Below are 5825 nucleotides of genomic sequence, written 5' to 3' on the forward strand. Positions count from 1 at the left end.
TTCAAAGATATCTCAACACCCATATTCTGCTCGAAGAAGTTATGAAGAGTCATTGCCCAGTTACCCAGGCTTTGGGGCTGGAGGTACTTACTCCTTCCTTAATTGTTTTTTAAGTTACATTTGTTCTATTAGACATTTTCTTTATTTACATTTCAAATGTTATCCCCTTATCTGATTTATCCTCCAAAAATCACCAAGGGCCTCTTCTCACATTGATGTCTAATGAGGCCATTCTCTGCTACATATGTAGCTGGAGCCATGGGGGTACTCCCTGTGTACTCTTTGGTCGATGGTTTAGTCCCTGAGAGTTCTGAGGAGTCTGGTTGGTTCATATTGTTGTTCCTCCTATTGGGAAATTTGTGCACAGTCTAATGGTTGTCTGTGAGCATCTATCTCTGTATTTGTCAAGCTCTGGCAGAGCCTCACAAAAGACAGCTATATCAGATTCCTTTCAGCAAGCAATTCTTGGTATCCACAATAGTGTCTTTGGTAACTGTATATGGGATGCATCAACACGTGTCACAGTCTCTGAATGCCCTCTCCTTAAGTACCTGCTCCACACTTTGTCTCTGTTTCTCCTTGCTTAGGTATTTTGTTCCTACTTAGAAAAAGGACCAAAGCACCACAATTTGGTATTCCTACTTCTTGTCCTTCATTCGGTCTGTGAATTGTATCTTAAGTATTCCAAAATTTTAGGTTCATGTCAACTTATTAGTGAGTGCATACCATGTGCGTTCTTTTGTGACTGGGTTACCTCACTCATGATGAAATTTTCTAGTTTCTTCCATTTGCCTAAGAATTTCTTGAAGTCATTGTTTTTAATAGCTGAGTAGAATTCCATTGTGTAAATATACCACACATTCTGTATCCATTCCTTTGTTGAAGAATGTCTGGGTTCTTTCCAACTTCTGGCTATTATAAATAAGGCTGCTGTGAACATAGTAGAGAGGGAGTCCTTGTGATATGTCAGAGCATCTTTTGGATATATGCCCAGGAGTGGTATAGCTGGGCCCTCATTTTGTGAGGAACTGCTAGACTGATTTAAAGAGTGGTTGCACCTCTTTGCAATCCCACCAACAATGGAAGAGTGTTCCTCTTTCTCCACATCTTCCTCAACATCTACTGAAACCTAAGTTTGATCTCAGCCATTCTGATCTGTATGAGGTGGAATCTCAGGGTAATTTTGATTTGCATTTCCCTGATGACTAAGTATGTTGAACATTTCTTTAGGGGCTTCTCAGCCTTCTGGTATTCCTCAGCTGAGATTTCTTCATTTAGTTCTGTACCCCTATTTTTAATAGGGTTATTTGATTCTCTGGAGTGTAACTTATTGAGTTCTTTGTATATATTGGATATTTAGCCCTCTATCAGATGTAGGGTTGGTGAAGATATTTTCCCAATCTATTGGCTGCCATTTTTTCCTATTGACAGTGCCCTTTGCCTTATAGAAATTTTGCAATTTTTGAGGCCCCATTTGTCAATTCTTGATCTTAGAGCATAAGCCATTGGTGTTCTGTTCAGGAAATTTTCCCCTGTGCCCATGTGTTCAAGGCTCCTCCCCACTTTCTCTTCAGTTAGTTTCAGTGTATCTGGTATTGAGTGGTCTATGATCCAGTTGGACTTGAGCTTTGTACAAGGAGATAAGAATGTGTTGATTTGCATTCTGCGACGTGCCAACCTCCAGTTGAACCAGCACCATTTGTTGAATGTGTCTTTTTTTCCACTGAATGGTTTTAGCTCCTTTGTCAATGATCAAGTGATAATAGGAGTGTGAATTCATTTCTGGATCTTCAATTCTGTTCCATCGATCTACATGCCTATCCCTGTACCAGTACTATACAGTTTTTATCAGTATTGCTGTGTAATAGAGCTTGAAGTCAGGAATGGTGATTCTTGCAGAATTTATTTTATTGTTGAGAATGGTTTTCCCTATCCTGGATTTTTTGTTATTCCAGATGAATTTGCAAATTGCTTTTTCTAACTCAATCAGGAATTGAGTTGGACTTCGATGGGAATTGCATTGAATCTATAAATTGTTTTCATCAAGATGGTCATTTTTACTATAATAACCCTGAAAATCCATGAGCATGTGAGTTCTTTCCACCTTCTGAGATCTTTGATTCCTTTCTTCAGAGACTTGAAGTTCTATTTATTTATTTATTTATTTATTTATTTAATTGGTCAAAATTGAAACTGGTTTATTAAAGTTTTAGGTTTTCCTGAAATAGCATTATGGTAAGTCTGCCCAACTGGAGGGCACAGTTTAAAGGTGTCCTTTGTAGACATCCAGGCCACTGACATGATTTATCTATTTCTTCGGTGCCTCCACTTGGTCCCAACAAGTATTGAAGAAAGTATCATTTACTAGGTGACTTCTATCCTTCACATACAAATAAGCACTATTTTTTTTCAAATTTTTAAAATTAGGTATATTCTTAATTTACATTTCAAATGCTATCCCAAAAGTCCCCCATACCCTCCCCTCCTGAAGTTCTTACAGATCTTTCACTTGATTGGTTAGAGGCACACCATGGTATTTTATAATATTTGAGGCTATTGTGATGGTTGTCATTTCCCTAATTTTTTCTCAGCCTGTTTGTCCTTTGAGTAAAGGAAGGGTACTAATTTGTTTGAGGTAATTTTACATCCAGCAACTTTGCTGAAGTTTTTTTATCAGGTTTAGGAGTTCTCTGGTGGAATTTTTCGGATCACTTAAGTATACTATCATATCATCTACAAATAATGATATTATGACTTCTTCCTTTCAATTTGTATCCCTTCGTCTTCCTTTTGTTCTAATGCTCTAGCTAGGCCTTCCAGTACTATATGGAATAGGTAGGGAAAGAGTATACAGCTTTGTCTAGACCCTGATTTTAGTGGGGTTGCTTTGAGTATCTTCCCATTTAGTTTAATGTTGGCTACTGGTTGACTGTATATTGCTTTTGCTATGTTTAGGTATGAGCCTTGCATTCCTGATCTTTCCAAGACTTTTATCATGAAAGGGTGTTTGATTTTGTCAAATGATCATGTGGTCTTTATCTTTTAGTTTGTTTTCCTAGTGGATTACATTGATGGATTTTTAACCTGCTTCCTTGGGATGAAGTCTACTTAATCATGGTGAATGATCTTTTTGATGTGTTCTTGGATTCTGTTTGTGAGAATTTTATTGGGAATTTTTGCATTGATACTCATAAGGGAAATTGGTCTGAAGTTCTCTTTCTTTGTTGTGTCTGGTTTAAGTATAAGCATAATTTGGCTTCATAGAAGGAATTGGGTAGAGTTCCTTCTGTTTCTAGTTTGTGGAATATTTGGAAGATTATTGATATCAGATCTTCCTTGAAGGTCTGATAGAATTGTGCAATAAACCCATTTGGTCCTGGGCTTTCTTTGGCTGGGAGTCTTTTAATGAATGCTTCTATTTCTTTAGTTGTTATGGGACTGTTTAGATAGTTTATCTATTTCTGATTTAACTTTGGTACCTGGTATCTGTATAGAAAATTGTCCATTTCATCCAGATTTTCCCATTGTGTTTTCCAGGTTTTGTACAGGATCTGATGGTTTTTTGAATTTCCTCAGTTTCTTTTGTTATGTCTTCCTTTTCATTTTTGATTGCGTTAATTTGGATACTCTCTCTATGCCCTTAGTCTGGCTAAGGGTTTATCTATCTTGTTGATTTTCTCAAAGAACCAGCTTCTGGTTTTGTTGATTTTTTGGTTAGTTCTTTTTGTTTCCACTTGGTTAATTTCAGCCCCGAGTTTGATTATTTCCTGCAGTCTACTCCTCTTGTGTGTATTTGCTTCTTTTCGTTCTCGAGCTTTCAGGTGTGCTGTTAAGCTGATAGTGTATGTTCTCTACAGTTTCTTTTTGGAGTCACTCAAAGCTGAGTTTTCCTGTTAGCACTGCTTTCATGGTGTCCCAAAAGTTTAAGTATGTTGTGCCTTCATTTTGGTCATGGAATATCTTAGTTTCTCCGTCTATGATAATTGAGAGGTTTGCTGGGTATAGTAGCCTGAGCTCACATTTGTATTCTCTTACAGACTGAATGCCATTTGCCCAGAATCTTCTAGATTTTATAGCCTCTGTTGAGATGTCTGGTGCAGTTCTGAGGTGCAGATGCCTTTGTATATTACTTGACCTTTTCCCCTTACTGCTCTTAATATTCTTTCTTTGTTTTGTACATTTGATGTTTTGACTATTATGTGACAGGAGGAATTTCCTTTCTGGTCCAGTCTATTTGGATTTCTGTTGGCTTCTTGTATGTTCACGGGCATCTCTTTCTTTAGCTTATGGAAGTTTTCTTTTATAATTTTGTTGAAGATATTTACTGGTCCTTTAAGTTGGGATTCTTTGCTTTCTTCTATATCTATTATCCTTAGATTTGGTCTTCTCATTGTGTCCTGGATTTCCTGGATGCTTTGGGTTAGGAGCTTTTTGCATTTTGCATTTTGCATTTTCTTTGATCGATGTTTCAATGTTTTCTATAATATCTCCTGCCCCAAAGATTCTCTCTTCTATCTCTTGCATCTATCACTCTTGATCTCTTTCCTAGGTTTTCTATCTCTAGGGTTGTCTCACTATATGATTTCTTTATTGTTTCTATTTTCAGTTTTAGATCCTGGTTTTGCTCAATTCCTTCACCTGCAATTCTTTAAGGGATTTTTGTATTTCCTCTTTAAGGGCTTTTAGCCGTTTACCTCTGTTTTCTTATATTTCTTTTAAGGGGGTATTTATATCCTTCTTAAAGTCCTCTATCATCATCATGAGATGTGATTTTAAATCTGAATCTTGCTTTTCTGATGTGTTAGGGTATCTACCAGGTGCTGTGATGGGAGAACTGGGATCTGATGCTGCCTAGTGGCCTTGTTTTCTGTTGAAAAGTTTCTTGCAACTTGCCTGTCACTGTCTGGTTTTCTGTGGTGTTAGTTCTTCTTCCTGTCTCTGAATGGAGTTTGTCCCTGCTGTGGGCCTACAAGCCTGTGATTTTAGGTGTGTCATCACTCCTAGGGAGACCAGCTTTCTCTTTCGAGAGGTTTGGGTACAGAGGGCTGTGAGACAGCCTCAGTTCCTGGGTACAGCTACACTGTTGCTGTGTCCTGTGTCCTCCTGGAAGGTCCCACTTGGACAGTTATTGGAGAGAAAGTGGTGATCTCACCTCTGAGCTTAGTAATGAGAACACCCTGGGAGACCTGCTCTTTCCTGGTGGGATTTGAGTGTGGAGGGCTATGGAGCAGCCTTAGCTCCCAGGTGCAAATTGAGAGCATAAGGCAGAGGTGATTATTCTAAGGTTGCCCTTCTGGGAAATGTAGAAGTGGTCATAATTGGAATAGGGAGAACAGCTAGATTTGATTGTGTAGCCATAATCTCATTTGGTAGAAACCTTTAGAATTGTTACTATGTTGAAATCATAATTTCTTATTTGGTACAGAATTTATTTTCATAAATTCTGTATCAAATCAAAATCAAGCAAAATCAAGATTTTCATTGGCATAAATTTCTTCTATTTATAGAAAAAATTTAAAGGCACAAGGCTTAGACCCAGTCCTTCTAAAACTGTTATTACAAACTGATCTGAATTTTTAAAGCCTGCAAGTTAAGGACAAATAGCAAATTCATGGCTCTGAGTTTATTGTTAGGGTGATTTTAGATAATTTAATTAGAAATTGATTTGAATAGGTAATGGACAACCATTCAGATTACTTTACATAGATTGCTGGTTTTCAAAAATGTCAGAAATCCACAGACTATGACATTTAATGTTTTTTATTCACTTGTTGTTGAGACATTTCTGCTCCTAGCACCTCCCCATTCATTGATTCAAAGATACA

Source organism: Mus caroli, unplaced genomic scaffold (assembly GCF_978045245.1).
Source record: "Mus caroli unplaced genomic scaffold, Mus_caroli_1 scaffold_4, whole genome shotgun sequence".
NCBI lineage: Eukaryota > Metazoa > Chordata > Mammalia > Rodentia > Muridae > Mus > Mus caroli.